Raw genomic sequence first — 19,702 nt, 5'->3', positions numbered from 1 at the left:
GTGCTCATGAGGTGGGAAGAGAGACAGCTAGCTCTTTGGTGCCTCTTATTATACACTAATCCCGTGGTGAGGACCTGCCCTTATGACCTCATCTAACTCTAATTATTTCCCAAAGACCTCATCTTCAAATACCATCACATTGTGGATTAGGACTTCAATATATGAATTATGAAAGGACACATTCAGTTTATAACAACCACTTGTATAAAAAATCATTTATGTACATACAATCTACTTACTATTACTACTATTTATTGGTTGCTGCTGACATATAAGGTTTTGTACCAGTTAGAAAAGGTGCCTTCTTCTGGTGGCAAAGTGCATACCACCCCTGCTAGATGTAGACAAATTAGAAAAAGACTCCTCTTCTGAATCATGGCACACAGCTTGACAAGTGGAGGCAAAGCTGGACATCATTCCCACTTATATTCCTGGCTGGGCATCGCTTTCGCGAAGTACAAACTTCAAAACATTACATGGTATCCCTGAAAATAGACCTACCTAATTCTTTTAAAATACTACATATTGTTTATGATTCTTCTAAAAATTAACCGTCTGCAATTTATTTTTATGTATGATAGGAGCTAAGTGTCTGACTTTCACTTTTGGTCTAATTTGATAGCTATCTCAACATCAAATAGTTGATGATTCATTCTTACTCACTGATTTAAAATGCTACTTTTATTCATATTGCAGTTCTAATTATGCTTTTATATACATGTGGATTCTTGATTAGATTTAATAAAAACTAATCTATATATATATATATATATATATATATATATATATATATATATTTCTACATGAATACCATACTGTTTTAATTATTCTGTGCTATCTGATAGAACAAGTATTCGCTCATTGTTCTTTTTAAAATTATCTTAGTTATTATTATGCCAAATTTCATTTAAAAATTCCCGTTGATTTTTTACACTGATATTTTGTTAAGGACAGCTTACATTTATACCATATTTAATGTTCACTCTAGGATCATGTTTCCAGAATAGCTCTTCAGTTCAAATCTTTTCTTAGGTTCTTTAGAAAATTTCATATATTTTTTTTTCTGGCGAAAACTTAGAAATTAATTTGGAAATAAGTAGAAATTGGTGACCAAGAAACCGATTATACATTTTCTTTACTAGCTCTGTGAGAAAAAGTTTCTAAACTAGGAAGTGGCAGTGGGGATGCTGAGGTGACAGATGTTTATGAAGTATTTAGATTAGGTAAAATATGGTGGCTCATTTTAATAGGGATGGAGTTGGAAGGAAAACAGAGAAAGAAGCATGATCCTGAACATTATTGAGCTTTTTACGTCCTCTTGGGCTGAAAGCTTTAGTTATTTTGTTTTCAATGTCTTTTTTTTTCTAATAAATACATTTGGCTATAGATAGGTTTTTTTCCTGTATATCTTCGGCCACATACCACAAGGCTTGAAATATGTTTTTATTATTCAATTTCTAAAAGTTTACATTTCATTTTTGATGTCCTAACAATAAATTGGTAGATACTGGGGTGCTTGTCAAAGGCTAGGTTGCTGATAGTTTTCATTTTTTTCTCTACTTTCTATGTCATTTCATTAAAAGTGTTTGTAGGAAGCTACTAACACTGCTACTTTTAACAGTAAAAAAACCTTCTTTATTAAAGAATAGCTCATATCACAAATTTACATTTTAAGTGTACGATTAAATGATTTTTAGTAAATTTATATAGTTGTACAACCATTGCTATAGTCCAGTTTTAGATCATTTACATCACCCCAAAGAGATCTCTTACGCCCATTTGCATTAATCCTCAGTCTCACTCCTAGACCCAATGACTGATGTCTTTTCCTGTCTTGATAGATGTGCCTTTTCTGGACATTTTATATAAATGTGATGCATCTGGGTCTTTCCCTTAGCATAAAGTTTTTGAGGTTCATCATGTTATGTCATGTATCATTAGTTTTTTCCTTTTTATTGCTGAGTAATATTCCACATCAGCATTGCTTTATAAATTTGTTTTGCAAGGCAATATAGTTTTTTTTCCTGTTGGTGAGGATTTAATATTGATGTGTATAAGATCGTAAAAAAAAAAAAGGTATAAAGTATGATATTAATTCTATAAAAGGCTTTCATTTGTACGAAGGTCAAATTCTCACACCACTCCCAAATATGTGAAGAATAGTAACTGATCTCAACTACTTTATGGCCCCCATCTTGCAGAGTAGTGTCGAAAGATGGAAACTTGTTAATTAAAAGTATTTCAAGCCCTTTTGTTTCAAAACGGTCTCATTTTGGATTATCTCTATCTCTTTCAGGGATAAAACACAAATTCTAATCTCTGCTAAAGGCAACCTCCTCCAATAGAAGGGTGAGATGTCTGGTCAGCCTCTAGGTTCTGGAATCACATATGTAATTTAATATTTTCTAGTAGCCACTTTTTACAAAAGTAAAAGGTGGAGTTGACCTTTTATTTAACTCAGTGTATCTATAAACATTATCATTTAAATATGCGATCAATATAAAAATTGTTACTGAGATATTTTACATTCTTTTTTCATAGGAAGTCTTTGAAGTGTGCTGTACATTTTACACACTTTCAGCACATTTCAATTTGGAGTAGTCACACTCCAAGTGCAGAATAACCTCATGTGATTAATAGATACCGTATTGACCAGTGGAAGTATATAGTAAAGCTTAGCAGCCTCTTGGCAATGGAGGTTGAGTGGCTGGTCTACCTGCAGATTCTGACTCCCTTATAGAATTTATATCATATTTTATATAAGTTATGAACCTTGCTTTTGTGCTTATCTTGCATCTTTCAGGGTCTTCATCATCCTTGCCAGTATGTCCTTGGTATCTCTTGTTTCTGGGAATGGTCTTGGTCCTTATGCAATCCACCAGTAACAAAACTGGACTCACTTAGCCTTAGGGTGTCATCGAACACATGCTTCTGCTGACCACACACCCTATGGTTGCCTATGGTCCTGAGGTTCCCTCTTTCTGGTCTTGCCAGCCCTGGTTTCCCCAGCACGTGGCTTGTGCTTCCAATAAGACCTCGTGCAAGCCATGAAGAGCAAATGTTTTCTCTAGATACTTCCCTCTGCTCCTGTGTTATATCAGACAGGACCCCATGTGGAGGGCTGGGCTTCCCTGGAAAGCATTTTGTAATGAGAAAAGGGGGGAACCAGCCCCATCTTCTTAGATTCTCCCATAGCTATCTTGGTACTTCTACTAAGCCCCCAAACATCACACTTTTATCCACTAAGGGGTAAAAAGTGATGGGGCTGCTATTTGAGAACCTCACCTACTTCTCCTTTCCATACCAGTGTAATGGCCAAAGGGGAATATGATTCCAGGAAAAAATAAAATAAAGTTTATATTTTTTAAATATTGTTTCTGTAATATTAGCTAAGGAAAAAGTCTAGAAAGAGACATAACCCTATACAGTTTTTGTCTCCAGGTAATGAAATGAAAGATAGCTTTGATTTTCTCCTTTATATTTCTGTATTCTCTAAAATTTCCACAATGAGTATACATCTCTGATAGGAAAAAACCTGTAGTCATTTTAAAAATAATAAATAAAACATAAACATACTTTTTTACTTTCATTGGTTGTTTGGCTGTAGACTTCACCTTGGTGGGCAAAATAGAGAGTAATGTGAAATGTATAGAAGTGAATATACTAATCCAAATATAAGAGTATTAAATGGAAAATACCCTTTTCAAGTAACAGAAATCATCTTCAAAATAGACATAAGAACATACACTTCTCTTTTATTTTTTACCATAACATTTCTACTGTTTATTATCTAATTTCTTTAATTCTGCATTTCAGGTTCTTTTTCTAACCATCCCTCCTCCTTGTCATTTGACCTCCTAATGACTTGTCTCTCCAAAGCCTTGTTTTCTCACCCACCACTGGAAACTTAATTCTCCCTCTTCTTTTGCATGCAGTGGTTCTTTCATTCTTTCCGGCAGAGCTCTAAATGCACTTGATCCTCACAGCCTTCCTATTGGGGCCTGTTGGGGCCAATGCCACAGCTCTAGTCACTGCAGTATGTAGTCTTGTAAGCTGTGATGGTTCTGTGATGTTTATGTTGCTTGTGTTTTGGGGTAATTTTTAACATGTTTTCTACAAAAACTTCTTTTACTGAGTATTTGTTATGTTAGATACACACAGGGAGGAGAAAGCAATGACATGTAATGGCCGCATCTCATTTTTTTGTCTTAGCATCATCACTTCCCATTACACTTGAAAGTTACAGAGTAAACAAGCAGAAATTAGTTCACTATTCCATTCATAGAGGCTTCTTCCCTCTTGTCATTATGACATTTTATAAATGCTTTTAAAATGTTCAATCCGTAACTTTTCTGATGTTCAGCTCTCTTGTAGCTAACATATACACTCCTTTCTTTGTACTTGCCATGATTGTTTTTACAAAGATGGATATAATTGAGGCATTTTAGTTATATTCATTGCTGTTCCTTGTAATTTAATAAATAGCTTGCTACTTCCATTTACCTCCTTTGTAATAATGTTAATGTATTTAAAAAATTTTTAATTATACACTTTAGAAAATAATTTTAAAGGTATCTAAAAAGCAGTTTTACTGGGCAAGAAGTTGCTCTGAGTATCATTTCGTAACCAGAAAAACAGAAAACTGAATGAGGTTGGGCACAACCAACAAAAGGAAGGTTTGGGGTGATCAAAGCTAACGTAATACTAGAGCAGCGGTTTCATTCTTTGCTGCAATAGAATCACCTGCGGAGCGTAAGAAAGTCCTGATGCCCAGGCCAAGGCCCCAACGAATTCTATCAGAATCTCTGGCAATGGGAACATGGTTCCATAGTGTACAGTTAGCGCATCTGCTTTACACGCGGAAGATCCTGGGTTCATGCCCCAGTGGAGCCACAGTTCATGGTCTGCGGCTATGCCACCCTGAACAAGCCTGATATCTGATCGCGGAAGCTAACCAGGGTTGGGCCTGGTTAGTACTTGGATGGGAGACCACCTAGGAAGACCAGGTGCTGTAGGCATAAATAATAATAATAAATAGGAAAAAAAAAAAGAAGAATCTCTGGCAATGGGATTTTGGCCCCAACAGGTTTTTTTTAAATCTTAAGGGGATTCTGAAGTACAGTGAAGTTTGAGAACTAATATACTAGGGTTCTTTCCTTATTTTCTTAAGTATGAGCCCCAAGTCACTTATTAGGTTTCTGAAAAGATCCTACTTTTTCTAGAAATGCCCTTAATTTCTCTTTTCCCAGTGCTATACCCTCACTGAAATAATTCAGGGAACTCATGTAGGTGAAACTTCACATTCATGGAAGAGCTTATCAATTCTAGAAATCCTCTGCAAGCACAAACCTTCGAAGTTTCTCTCCAAGCAGGGGTGTGTGTGTGTGTGTGTGTGTGTGTGTGTGTGTTTGTACACATGTGCTCATGCATGTGCATTTAATGGAGAAAGCATTGCTTTCTATAGTAACAAACACTAGTTTTTAGTTATTGTTTCCAAAAAAAAAAGAGTTTCCGATGTTGTAAGACAATAAACATTTAAAGTTTAAAATGGTGATGACCATTTGGGAAGGAAGAAACTAGGGCCAGCTGCCTTCCTAACACTAATTTGGCTTTGTTAATCTAGTGTGTGTTTTGGGGTGTTTGCCAACCGCCGGAAATTGACAGTTATTGCATTTTCTAAGTAGTAAAACCAGATGTTTCTCTCTATTTTCCATGTCTTTTCTTAACAATATGCAAAACTCAGCATGTTGTATTAAAAGACATTAAGGGCATTTGAAGTGAGATTTTTAAAGAGTATGCTTAATAAAGTGACTTCAACAGAGACTTTACAAACATTTGTTATGTTTTTGCCTCTCAGCATGAGATTTCCCTAAATTAGTGAAAATACTCTTCTTCATTAAATCTCTGTCAACCAAATCTCCATTCCAAGTGGTGGTGCCAAATGATGTCAACTAAGGATTATTATGAGGCATTAAACAAATATAATTCTTAGTAAGTCTGTCTGTTTTGCCTTTTAAATGATGTTAGAAATGTTTCACAAATTAGTATTAATTTAAAAGATTGGAAGAGACCCCATTGATTGCCAACATGCAATCTTCCAACCCATAGGAGTAATTTTGTCAAACAATAATAATACTTAGAGCCTGCTCATCAGTATAACATAACTATGGCATATGTGTGTGTTTATCTGTATGTGTGTTTTCATATGTTTGCACAAGGATACACAGATTATTTGGACATAATTCTAGTGGTCCTTGAATAAATCGTAGCTGAGCAAGCATGATTGACAGAGGGAGGCTAAAAAATTTATGGACAGAGCAATGTACAGTTATTTTAATGTAAAAAGGAACAAGCAAGCTGTGCCAGTGGGCAGACGGAGCACCAGCTGGGCAGACATGGCTCAGCTGAGGGTCATTTTACTGGTCTTGGACGACAGTTTATCCCCTGAGGTGTGCAAGTTCAGCATTAGATCCACGGTCTTTTTCAAACCATAGGCAGTTGGAGAGGGCCTGTTGTTTAGTAGTTTGGGCTGCTTTTAGTTTATTGTTTACAGCTTTGATGTTTGATTTTAGAAATCTTTACTCATTAAAAAAGTGGCTTAATTTCTATTATATGCCAAGTTGATCTGTCTGTTGCAGTTACTTATTTAGGATAGAAAATGGAATGTCATAGGATATGCATTTGGTAGAGGGCAGACAATATTCAGAAACCCTTTATAATACATTTTAATACAAAATGAACACTATTGAAATCTTTTAGTGCCCACCATTATTTTTCTTTCATATGTAAGTATCGGCAAAGTGATCACAGTTGCTATAATTATAAATAGAACAGCTAAACTCTCTTGTCTTTTCAAGAACCAATCATTTCATATTTTCTTCCCCAGAAGTACAGACTTTTATCTTGGCCCACAATTAGTGCTATAGATATTTAAAAGTTTTTCTTTTTGGGGCACTGGGGTGTTTGAAAACTGCATCACCTTTCTCTATTCAACATTTACAGGGATATGTGGAGGGAAATGGTTTGCTGTTCTTCAGCCCTGAAGGGATGCTGTGCTCTCCAAGGCCACAGACAGTATTTGTGAATGAAATGGAGGCAACCACTGGAAACGTTATTGATGTCTTTATTACTAACCCCTTAACTAGGGAGTTTTAATGAAATATTGACCTTTTAGACGTAAACTTTAGGAAGATTTTATAAAGCTGCAGGGCTAGGTAGACAGAAACTTAGCAGCCATGGTTAAATGAAGGAATTATAAAGCCATAGGAGAAATATAATGGCAACTTTCATAAGTGCCACTTTTGTGCTTCAAGTACTTTATATTTATCCTTTGTTTGGAAAGAAAACCCAAATTATTTCTGAAACACACACACACACACACGTATGCACACATATAGCTTTCAGGTGATACTAAATAAGAATTATTTAGTTAGTGAGGAAAGCATGTTTACAATCTGGGTTATTTTCTTACTTTATATATTTTAATATGAGTTTTATAGAGTCATATAATTTTAGAGCTGGGAAGAATCTTGAAAAGCATCTAGTCCAGCCTCCTCGAACTAACTAGGGCTTCGGTTTGCAAACAACAGAAATCATTTCTAGTTAAATTTTATAATAAAAAGATTTTGTTGAAAGATATTTGGCTAGCTTATGGAATGATCTGCAGAATGAAACTTTGAAAATGGTTGGAATAACAGAGGCTGGGAAGATAGAAAAAAGTCCAGACTGTGTCCTAACTTCCTCCTCAGACTCATCCCAGCAAGTCCAACCACTGACCATTAGATGACACAGCTCGCTTTTTCCTCTGCTGTCTCAGGCCTCTGGTCATCACCGTTGGCAATGCTACCTTTGTCCCTGCCATCTGCCACTGCCCGTGGCCTCAACAGCATCTCCCCAGGCCCTGCTTCTTTCCATCACTGTTTTCCAAGTGAAGTATCTGATGGGCTGAACTCAGGTCAAATGCTCATGTGCTAGCAGGAACGGAGGCTAGGAAAGCAAGTGTCTGGCATCAGCTTGCAGCAAGGATTTCTTAAAGAGCTAATGGGGAAAAGAGAAAGAAAAAGAAAAAAAAGTGTCTCTTACAATCTAATATTTTTCTTTCTATACTAAAATGACCAAAAAATTTCCTTCTACCCAACACTGTATAATTTTACCTTTTACAACTCAAGTTAACTTCTACCTTGGTTTCTGAGGGACTGGCTTATGTAGGGTGACTGTTACCGCTGGGCATGTAAATACCAGGTGTCCTAGCAGTTCCTCGGATTCCATCTGCTCCTCCCTGAACCTCTCTGTTAAATAACAGCAGTCCTGTTTCCCTTCGATGGGTCAATTGTTCCGGCCAGCACTAACTTTCTTTTCTACCTGTTGGGTTACTGGTTTGATAACCCTCAAAAGGCAAATCTTTGCGTCAGCTCCTAATTCAATTAACCATTGTTGTCCTTCTGGTGAAAGTAGAAGTTAAAACCAACAGAACTTAGAATCTCAGGGATGGGAAAGAAATTTTACAAATGGGTCTTTAGGGTTAATTATGAAAAGCGCCATTCTCTCTTGTAATTACTGATCCAGTTATGTACATATTCTGTCATTGTTGAGAAATAGCAGCACATGCTGGTCACTACTTCAGAGCAAAACACTACCTGTAAAATAGCATCCAACTTCACAAAATATTATCTCTCAACTCACAATGTGTCTTGAGTCTTCAGTAGGCCATTCCTCCATTTTATAAGAATGGCAGTGTATGGGTGATATAGTGAAACCCTGGGTTCTTCCTAAGGAAGAAGCAATGTCCTATGAGATAGTATTAGTACACAAATGGTGCAAACATGGTATATAGGGAAAGAAAACTCAAATTATTTTTCTACCTTTCCCATGATAGCATGGATATCATATAATGTTGTAACCAGCTAACACTGGCTAATTTCCCCAGTGTATTATATCCTGTCGAGGGCTCAGAGTGACAGTAGTCAGATCAGCCTTGACAAGGGCAATCCATGTAGTTGAGCAATGCATAGCTTCTGTTCCTACAGCTGGGAGCATTTTATCATGAGCCCATTGAGCAAGTACCAGGCTGCTGGGGAAGAGGACTCACAAATACATAGCAGATCAACTCTTCCACCTGGTTCTGTTAAATCACCTCCATACAATGTTCTTATACTCTGGGCCAAATCTACCAACTCCATCCACATAATCTGAGTCTTTCTGTCACAAATCCTCTAATCATATTCCTTCAGTGTCCAACCAGTTGGCCAAACCATTAACTACTACTCACAAAATATGATTACTCCAGTGGTCCCCAACCTTTTTGGCACCAGGGACCGGTGCTCCTATGAGAATCTAATGCCTGATGATCTGAGGTGGAGCTGAGGCAGTGATGCTAGTGCTGGGGAGCAGCTGCAAATACAGATGAAGCTTCCCTTGCTCTCCCGTTACCTCCTGCTGTATGGCCTGGTTCCTAACAGATCACAGACTGGTACCAATCCTCAACCCAGGAGTTGAGGACTCCTGGATTAATCCATCATTTATTCATTTACTCAAAAAATATTTATTGAGTACCTAACATGTGGCAATTACTAACCCTTTACCTCAGATAAAGCGAACATTGAGATATTCCTATTGAAATTATGCTCACATGGAAAATTTTCCTTCTTTACCACCCTTCAGGGATACCTCAGATAAAGGCTATCCACCATAGCAGTCTACTTATGTCTGGGGCCAGTACACATGTAGACCCAACTGTAAAGCTGGCTCATTTTTTTTTGCCAATCAGCTAGTCATTGAGAATGCCCCAGGGGCCATAGGTGTGGGTTCATAGAGGGATGTCAGTGTAGAAGGAGCGTGAGCAACGTGATCATGAGAATTACCTGTCTTCAGGTCACACTTAAGCCCAGACCACAGACTTTCATTAGTCTGTGCTGCTAGCCACCCCCAGCTTTCTAACCAAGTAGCTCAGATCACACCCAGCTCATTTTGAGAATCTAGAGTCTCACCGTCACCCAGTATCGTAAAGGCAAAAGTCCAGTTGATACCAACCCTCATCTATAAGATGGAGGTAAAAAAAAAAAATACCCACCTTATACAGTAGTAGTGAGAAATAGGTTAAAATAGGGAAGTACTTACTACAATGCCTATCACATTGTACCTGCTTGACAAATGGTCACCATCATAATAATTACCCAATAGCAAGCCAAAAGCTATTTCTTAAAGGAAAACTCATTCTTGCAAAGAAAGCATGAGTGTGCGGCTGAACCCTCAGCATCTCTACTATACAAAAACCTACAACGTTTTTTGACAGGCTCTATAGAACATTCTGGTCATCCAGAATACACAGCCTGTCAGAATTCACTGCATCATGAGGCCAAGTGGAATTGCTGTCTGCCCTGTGACTTGAACCAGGTGGATAGCTTTCTCTTGCTCTGGCCCCTCTTTAAAACTGTTAGCTTTTTAGGTCACCCGTTAAACTGACCAGAGAGGCATTCTGAAATTTGCTGCCTTCAAAATCCAAAGAGTATCACCTGGCCTTGTGACTTTTTTTTAAGTGGAAAAGAGTACCATGTGTCTTTTGCTTTGAACATGGAGTGTCCATATTAAATTCCCTACCTTGCCACATCCTGTCTATGACCTTAGGCAAGTTACTTACCTTTCTGAATACTCCCACAGGATTGTTATCAGAATTAAAGAAAATAAAACCTATAAAATACCTGGATTAAAATATACACTCAGTTATATTACTTCCTCTCTCTTCTCGTCTATAATATTTAGCCAGCTGTAACCTGGCTTTGCCACATGGTGAATCAAATTCTCCATGCTCCATTTGGAGTTATTCGTCACTCACTCCAATCCATTCTTCCTCTAGTGTCTCCTTTTCAGTAAATGGCACCCCTTCCTCTCTCACTCCCCACTCCCACAGGCAAAGGCTTAGTGAATCCCTTGAATTTACCTTTTAAATACTGATCCCCTTTGCTATCCTGATCATTCCACTATTATCTGTCACCTACAACTTGCCACTTCTTCAGCCTTGCCTGCAAACACATCCAGTTGTGTCATTCTGATACTGAAAACCCTTCAGGAGTTTATCTTCACACTTCTGATAAAGTGCAGATGCATTAATGTTGCTTATGAGATGAGCCATGATAACTCTGCTTCATCTTTTATCTCCCACCTGACTCCTGCACATTCCATTCCTTTCCAGACTGCTACACTCCATCAGTTCCCGAAGGGCCTCAGGATTTCTCTTGCCTTCACTGGCTTTTCAGATGGATTATTTCTTCTACCAAGTTCACTCTTGTGGTTAACTCCTGTTCTTTCTTCATGTCTCTACTCAAATGTGACTTCCTCAGAGAGGCCTTCTCTTGCCCCTAGAAAAAGGTTATGTTTTCATGGTGCCTGTTGTGATGAACCATTGCTGCATTACAAACCACTCATAATTTATTGGCATAAGACAACAACGGCATTATTATTATGTTTATGGATTCTCTGGGTTAGGAATTTGGACAATGCAGAGACAGGATGGCTTGTCTCTGATCCATGATGTCTGGAATATTGGCCAGGAAGATTCAAATGGCTGACAGTGAATGTTTGAAATAATTGGTGACTTCTTTCATTTGGACTGGGATGACTAGAAAGCTAGGTGTTGCTATAAACTGTCAACTGGAGCTCTGCATGCTCTCTAAATGAAACTTGACTTCTTCAAAGAATGATGGGCTCAGAGTAGCTGGACTTCCTGCAGGGTACCTTATCTAACATCAAACAAAGCAGAAGCCTAATGACCTTTCATGACTTGGCCTTGGAAATTACATAGTTTTACTTCTATTTCATCTATTGGTGAAAGTAGTTATAAGCCAATCCTGATTCAAATGAGGACATTAACACCCAAATTCTCAATAGTAGGTGTATCAAAGAATTTGTAATCACCTTTAAAAACCATCACAGGGCCCCATATCTGTGCAATCTCAATTATCGTTTTTTAATTGTAGTTACTTGTTAAATTTTTATCTTTTCCAGTAAATTCTAAATTCTCTGAGACTGGAATCTATATTTGTCTTCACCACAGTATCCTCATATTTGGCATGTCATAGGTAATTAAATCTCAATAAATAGTCATTAAGTGAAGAAATGAATATAGCTAGAATAAACTACTATTAAGCAAATAGTAGGGTCTTGAACAGTTGTAGATTAGTGAGCCACACTTGTCTCTGTTGTGGTTAAATTAGAGTAATAAAGAATTGCCTTAACTCTTTTGGTTACTTATGTTTGCTTTCTTTTTTCTTAATGAAGAAAAAAATGCCATCCCCAAATTGTCAAGTCTAAGCATGAAAGGTCATAAATCTTAAAGTTATCTGTTCAATTATTTTAATTTTTAAATCTCTTCTACTGCCTCTCCACTAAATGGCCATACATCACAGATATCTATATCTATATCTATATTATATTAAAATAGATATAGATATAGATATAGATGATATAGATATAGATATAGATATAGATATAGATATAGATATAGATATAGGAAGGTTAGCATCATGAGATATATCTATATCTATATCTATATATATCTATATAGATATAGATATAACCTTGCTATCTTCCAGGACAGTCCATTTCATCTTTAGACAGCTATGGGACTTTTTTCTTTCCTTCCTTATTTTTCTTCATTTTTTAATAGTAATCCCAAATCTGTCCCCCTAGCTTCCATACATTAATTCTCCTACTGTTGTTTTAGACCATGTGGAACAAGTCTGAACCTTCTTTTCCTTGACAACAATTGAGGATAGTTATGTATTTCTCTTTTTCCCTATCCATCTTCATCTCTATAAATCCTTGTTTTTATAAGCTCTTTTTGGAGAGGTTTGTTTTCAACTCATTTGTCAATTATACTGGAAGGGGTCTTAGGGGAAAACCTTCATTGGCCAAAGGAGCCAAGCATCATGATTCACCACATATCATGGTTCAGGGTCACTATGGAATATTATTAAAGGATGTAAATTATTGTAAATAAAGGTTATTACTTAAGAAGTTATGTCGGTATCTACTATATTCATTTAAAAAAAAGTTCATAACTAGAAACAAAATGATTTGATTGCACTGAGGTATTAACGTGAGATAGACCAGTCACGGCAAAGGCCCCAAAATACAAAGACAGTAAGCGAGGTGACTTTACTTGCAGAAGGAAGTGAATGAGACAACTCTTTCTAGTTTAAGGTAGATCCGGGACTGATAGACCAAGGCTCTAGTTATTATTACCTACATTATGGCTCCTCCCAATTATGCCCATTACAAACTTAGAATGAGGCTTCCTATTCAGAGCAGCTTATGGACTTCTTTAATCTTAGAGGTCTGGGAGGAGACTCTTCAGTCTGCTCAATGACTTAAGAGCATAGAGCTGCCTGGACCCTCCAAAGGAGCCCTTTTCCTTCATCAAAGCCAAGTGAGGCAGCTAACAAGCAGTAAACACAAAGGCACAATAGTAAGTTTCAACTCATTGTAAATTTTTCCCTTTTGTTCTCTGGGTTGAGCCATATCTACCCCTCTGCCTGTTTTTTTTTTTTTTTTTTTTTTTGGTATCACCTGCAAGCTGAGAATGTTTTATACATTTTTAAAAGGTTGCAAAAAAGAAGAAAGCTTGTTGTGTGAAAGTATATAAAATTAAAATCTCTATGTCCATAAGCAAAGTTTCATTGGAATACAACCATTTTTATTCATTTGCCTATGGCTGCTTTTGTGTGCCACAGTGACACATACAGTGACCATATGGCCCACAGGCCTTAAATATTTATTATCTGGCCCTTTACAAAACAAGTTCGCTGCCCCTGGGTCTAGTGGGATGGTAGAGAGGAGGGGTTTTAATGTTGTTGCTTAAAAAACAAAATATTTCCTTTTACGTGGGTTCTATCCTTAACTAGCCTCTAGATAAACTGACCTGGAATGAAGGAAAGCTAGGAAAACTTGAAATTCTACTCAGCCTAATACATCATTCTCTCCTCTGATTACACTTCTGTCTGTCTATTCCCTTTTCACAGTAAAGCACTTAGAGCTCTAAGTATCGTCTGACCCTCCTGCTAAAGCAGAGTAGAATTAAAAGCTTCATCCCCAAGATTCACATGTTAATTAATTTTGCCCAAGGTGACCAGGCATATGGATCACTTTTAAAAGTCCATATTGAATTAATGGTCATCTTTCTCCACTTTTTTTTTAAATATTAAATTTTAATAAAATTTCAAGTTTAAAAAAGAGTTCAAGAATGGCAGAAAGAATTTTTCCCCAGATTTGCTAATTGTTAGTATTTTGCCCTGTTTGCTTTGTTTGTATTCTCTTTCTCCCCCTCCTCCCACCCTCTCACCAACCCCTCTCCGCCCCCGGCCACACCTCCATCCTCCCACACACCTGCATGCACACTGTGTTTTACCTATTTAAAAGAAACTTGCAGACATCACAACACCTCACCACTAAATACTTTGGTATGAATTAGCTAAGAATAAGGACAATTGCCTACTTAACTTCAATACCATTATGATACCTAAGAAAATGAACAATAATTTCATAGTGTTATTTAGCATTCAGTCTATATTTAAATTTCCCTAATTATCATACGAATGTTTTTATAGCCTTCCCAACTAAGATAATATTACCACATTAAAAAAATTATTTCAAGTAACTTTTGAAAATAGTACTCTGCACATCCTCATTTGGATGTGGGAAAACATACTGGAAAGAAATCCTAAACTTTAAACTTTTTATTAGTGGTAACATTAGTATTGTAAACTTGAAATGTTTTACATTTGTGGTAAACTATATAAATGAACATTTTAGTGTTAACAGGACTAGGACTGAGTGTACAAAAAGAGATGCCAATATTAAATATAAATTTTAAAAACTATAATATTAAATATAAAATGAAAATATCAATAAGAATTTGTGATTTTTTTCTTTTTTTTAAATATATTTTTCTCCCTCTAGAAAGAGTCACTGAAAGGGCCCAGAAACAATGACACTTCAGTAGCAATGAGCATTCTTTGTACTATTTAAGTAATGCCCCTCCCTTTTGCCTTCCTACTAGACCTGGGGTCAGTAAATGTCTTCTGTAAAGAGCCAAATAATAAATATTTTGAGCCTATGAACCAGAACTCTAACTTAGTATACAAGACAGGACACTCTAGGTACTAAATCACACAATCTAGTATCTCAATCAATTTTACTGATGTCTAAGTATCATTTTCACCTAAAGGAATGAGGGTTGATTAAGGGAAAAAAATGGCTGATTCTAGTTATTTAGCAGGGCAATTGTAAGGTGAGCTTAGGCTATTTTATTGTGTGAGCTCATAAATGTTGAAGGAATGATAGATGTAGAAAATGACTGTTTTCAATTTCTAATGTAACAATTAATGCAGGCAAAGATCATCAATGGATGGTAAAAACTTTAGGTGAAAGATTTTTGAGATATAGAATATTTAAACAAAGCCAAAGTATCACTCTATGAATTACTAAATAAAAACAGAAAAAATATATATACTTTAACAATGCAGAGATCTGCTTATCACCATCTTAACTAAGTATACTCATTTAGCACCACTAATAGCGGGACAGTCTGACACTGCGCCTCATGAGATGATGCAATATGAGATACATTACTTCAGTCTAACCAATTTTCTAGTCTATGAATTGGCAAACATTTTTTAGAAAGAGACAGACTATAATTATTTGGGGCTTTGTGGGCAATATGGTCTCTGGTTACAACTGTCCAACTCTGCTGTCAGAGCAGGAAAGCAGCCATAGACAGTTTGTACATAAATGGGTGTGGCTGGTCCAGTAAAACTATTTACGAATATAAGCAATGGATTAGATTTGGCCTGCTGATTGTAGTTTGTCAACCCCTGTATGAGACATAATTTACTGTTAACAGAAAATTCAGGTGAAAGGGGAATCAAGGAAAACAGATACCAAGAGAATATAATCAGAAAAATATGAAACGAGGAACATTTTCGATACAGCGTCCTTAAACGTTTCAAAAAAGTCAATATCCTGGGGGGAAAACGTGATGAGACTATTCAGTCTAAAATAAATTAGTGAGACACAAAAAGCCAGCTTCAGCATGTACACCTAGATAACGATCATTTTTTTCATATACAGCTCCGTCAAACCCCGTCTCCCACCCCATCTGTGCAGATGGTATTTTGGACCAATATACAGAATCTTACAGTTATTCTGTTCCTTCAATCAGAATGATTTGCAACCACTACCAGGATGACTAGTATGAGCAGGTCTCAACCCTCTTGAGCTGCTTTTCAAAGCTTCATGACATAAAATTAATACTATTTTTCTCTGAACTTTTTATTAAAAACATTAAGAGGGCAGGTTTGTGAAGAAAGGCAGAGAAAAAATGGCTATGCTTTAATCACTAATTTTTAATTATCATCAGTTACAAGCAAGAGATTTGTATTATTTGACATTCTTATGCCCAAAGGAATAGAAAAATCTGCTTCTTCCAAATAAGAATCTAAGCAAATGACTATATTTTTACTAAAAATTGTAATAAAGTTATCTTTCTTATTCACCCGCAATCTTCCTACAAGATAGGACTCGGAGTTAAAAATCTCAATTTATTGCAAAAAATGTCATCTAGAAGCACCTAAGATCTGTTATAAAAAAATAACTTCGAATAACTTATAAGCTGAAAATGGTTTTAAATTAATATCAACATATCTTTTTATTTTGAAACTATTTACAAGAAAGTTATTTTCCAAGCTTAAAGTATCATATACTTTAGAGCAAACTAATAAAACCAAATAAGGCCTCTTATTTTTTAAAAATTCACATCTTACTTCCATGACACTTTGCTATTCTATCCATAAAGCCCACACACAATTGTAGAGCAGACTTCATTCTCAACTAATTTTAACTAGTCTGCTCGTCCTTGCCTCTGTTTTTCCATTCTTGTTTTGGTCTCCTCCCTTAAGTAGTCTTTATGAGGACAAAGCTGTTTCAAAATGAAGGTATATTTGATTTCCCTCATCATGATGAAAGTTTACTCTGCTTTCATTCCTTAGAGAGAAAATATTCTTGAACTTTACAGTGGTTTTTCAGTTCTGTTTTAAAAAGGGCTAAAGTTTGTGCTACCAGTAACACACAAAATCAAACAAGATAAATTTAAACTCAGTTCACTTTTTCTGATTTTTCTATCCTACAAACCATGCTAACAAGATGATAGTTATGAATGATCCTTTCCGACCTGAAAGAAGAGATCCTGAGGCAACTACGATTATTGCCCTGAAGATAGCCAGAAAGTCCGATGAAACTCCAGGCACCACTAGGAAAGAAAGCAAAAGCATAAACTGACATGTGTACAAAATCTCCATAGATTTGCCTTTGGGGCACTACATTGTCCCTATCATGATTCAGAAAATGATGAATATAATGGCCATGAAATGGGGCCGTTCTTTGCAGAGGGTCGGAGTTGCTGAACTGAGCCTCTAGTGTGGGAACCCAGTGTTAATATTATTTTAAATTCATTAGCCTATTTAATTTATAAATTAAATAATTATGATTGGATGCCTACTATCTTGACATAGAATGATAAAAACAAAGATACTTCTTGTTTTCAAGGATCTAACAGTCTAATGGAAAATTCAGATATTCTTGGTGAGGGCAAGCACAAATTACTGTGGAAACATATGGGAGTGGCACCTAAACCATTTAGGCATAGCAGGAAAATATCTTTCAGAAATGAGAAGTGTCTTCCTCCCAAATATCCATGGCAATTTCAAGGAACTAAATATAATATAGTGTAGTTGCAGCATAAAATTTGGAGTGGGTTGGGGAAAGGTTATGTTGAGAGAAAAGGTTGAATAGATAAATAGAGGCCAAATTTGGAAGTCCTTGGAAGCCTTAATCTTGGAGGGTTTAAGTTGAGTTAATCCTGTAACATTAATTAATTTTAAGAAATTAAGTAAAATTAATTGCATTAAACAATTAATGAGTACATCCAGTGGTTTATACCCTTTCTATTTCCAAAGGATTTTGATGCATAGAGATTTAACAAATTTCAGGATACTACAAGAATCTTGTATAGAAATTATATTTACCATTAGAGTGCTAGTAAAGACTAGGAAAAGAATTATCCTAGAAGGTTACACATGTTAATGGGATTAGACACACAAATAAACCTAGTGGATTCTTAAGGAAAATTGTTTATTTGAGGCCCACAAGGCCCTCCCACAAAAAGACCTCCATTGATATGATCAGAAGCTGAGTTTCAAACAGAACATTTTTCGGGGGGCGGCAGGCAGGGGTGTGGATTCTGTATTATGTGTCTTAGGTATTCATATCCTTATCCTTTAATTATACATACTCATTTATTTGGGGTAGCCTTAATAAATATGATCTTCAATTAAGCTTAAATCTTCAGAGAAAATTTAGAAAGCTAACATTCACATCTACTTGTGGGGAAAATTCAGACATCCATCTTCCATTGACTGCATTTTTGCATGACTTTTTAGTAATAAGACTCCCTTCATTCAAATTAAGCTTCAATGGGATCATTGATTAAAATGGCCGATTAAAAACTTTAGAGGGGAAACCTTAAGATAATTTTCTCTTACTGAATTCTTTTAAAGTTCTTTTAGTGAAGTGCTGTAAGTTGAATCCCTCTTGATTTATCCTGAGGGGAAAGAGAGAACAATGATGCCTCTGTGTTAAATTCCGAATCATTCTCCAAGGTCACTTTCAGTTTCCCATTAGTGTTATCATTGCCATGTAAGGAGTTTCACTTTCTTTAGATTTTCCTGAGTCGATTTCCTGACCCTTTAATAACTTTTGCTGGCCTCTTCCTGAATTCCTTCTTAAGAATTCTAGTATTGATTCTAAGATGCCTAATGACCTCCCTTTCTAGTATTTTAGTAGCTTCTGAGCTGGGCTTAACTTGTTGTTATTTAAGTTACAGTTAGCCAATCAGAAGTAACTATACAGCTACAGTGTAGTGCACATAGGTATGCACACACAAACACACAGATACTAACACAGATATAAACATATTTATAGAGTGGGGTCTAGGTGACAATATAAAAGAGCAGAGATTTTGAGCAGAGAAAAATTAGATATAAAATTTGTGTAAGGGAACTTCTGACTTCATCTTAGAGACGAAAACCAATAAATAAAGTAACGATTCAATATAAACATTATTTAGATCCATTGTTTGATATAATTATGTTTCCACAGGCCTTGACTTGGTAGATTTTAGACCACATTGAATTGAACAGAAAGAAAGTTGGAGGAAATGTGAATATTTTAAGTAAAGTTGGGAAATTTCACACATATACTGTATTTTTGTGTTTTTCCCTCTTAATACTAAGTGGGTTTACAGCAATAATGAGCTGGTAAGCATTTAACAACTAACTGGAGATGGGATGAGGGGACGGGGTAAGCCTTGATTTGTAGCATTTGTTGATTTCTGTGGTGTAAATATTCCCACCATGGTTTATTTCAAACTGCCAACTTGATGTCATTAAACATGGAATTGGAAAGAAATGTGCAGTTGCACAACATTATATATTATTTCTAGTATATAGGTATAATAGGTGTAAACAACCTCAGTAACATAGATAATAGTGAAATAATTGGGAAGTAATGAGTTTTGAGTATGAGTTACCTTTTTATTTTGAAATATTTTATTTCAAGTTTCTATAATTTACTGTTTATTAATGGCCTTGTTTAA

At 36.1% G+C, this 19,702-nt stretch overlaps 1 protein-coding gene and 1 pseudogene across 1 annotated transcript in view; both read left to right on the top strand.

The window, feature by feature from the left end:
* Positions 1-19,702, top strand: part of CCDC148 (coiled-coil domain containing 148) — a 148,581-nt gene that overhangs the window by 107,121 nt on the left and 21,758 nt on the right. The gene's annotated exons all lie outside the window — the stretch shown is intronic.
* Positions 4,903-5,018, top strand: LOC120597408 (uncharacterized; annotated as a pseudogene).

Source organism: Pteropus medius, unplaced genomic scaffold (genome assembly GCF_902729225.1).
Source record: "Pteropus medius unplaced genomic scaffold, Ma_sr-lr_union100, whole genome shotgun sequence".
NCBI classification, from domain to species: domain Eukaryota; kingdom Metazoa; phylum Chordata; class Mammalia; order Chiroptera; family Pteropodidae; genus Pteropus; species Pteropus medius.
The sequence above is the reverse complement of the archived record's forward strand: the minus strand, read 5'-3'. Positions and strand labels throughout refer to the sequence as shown.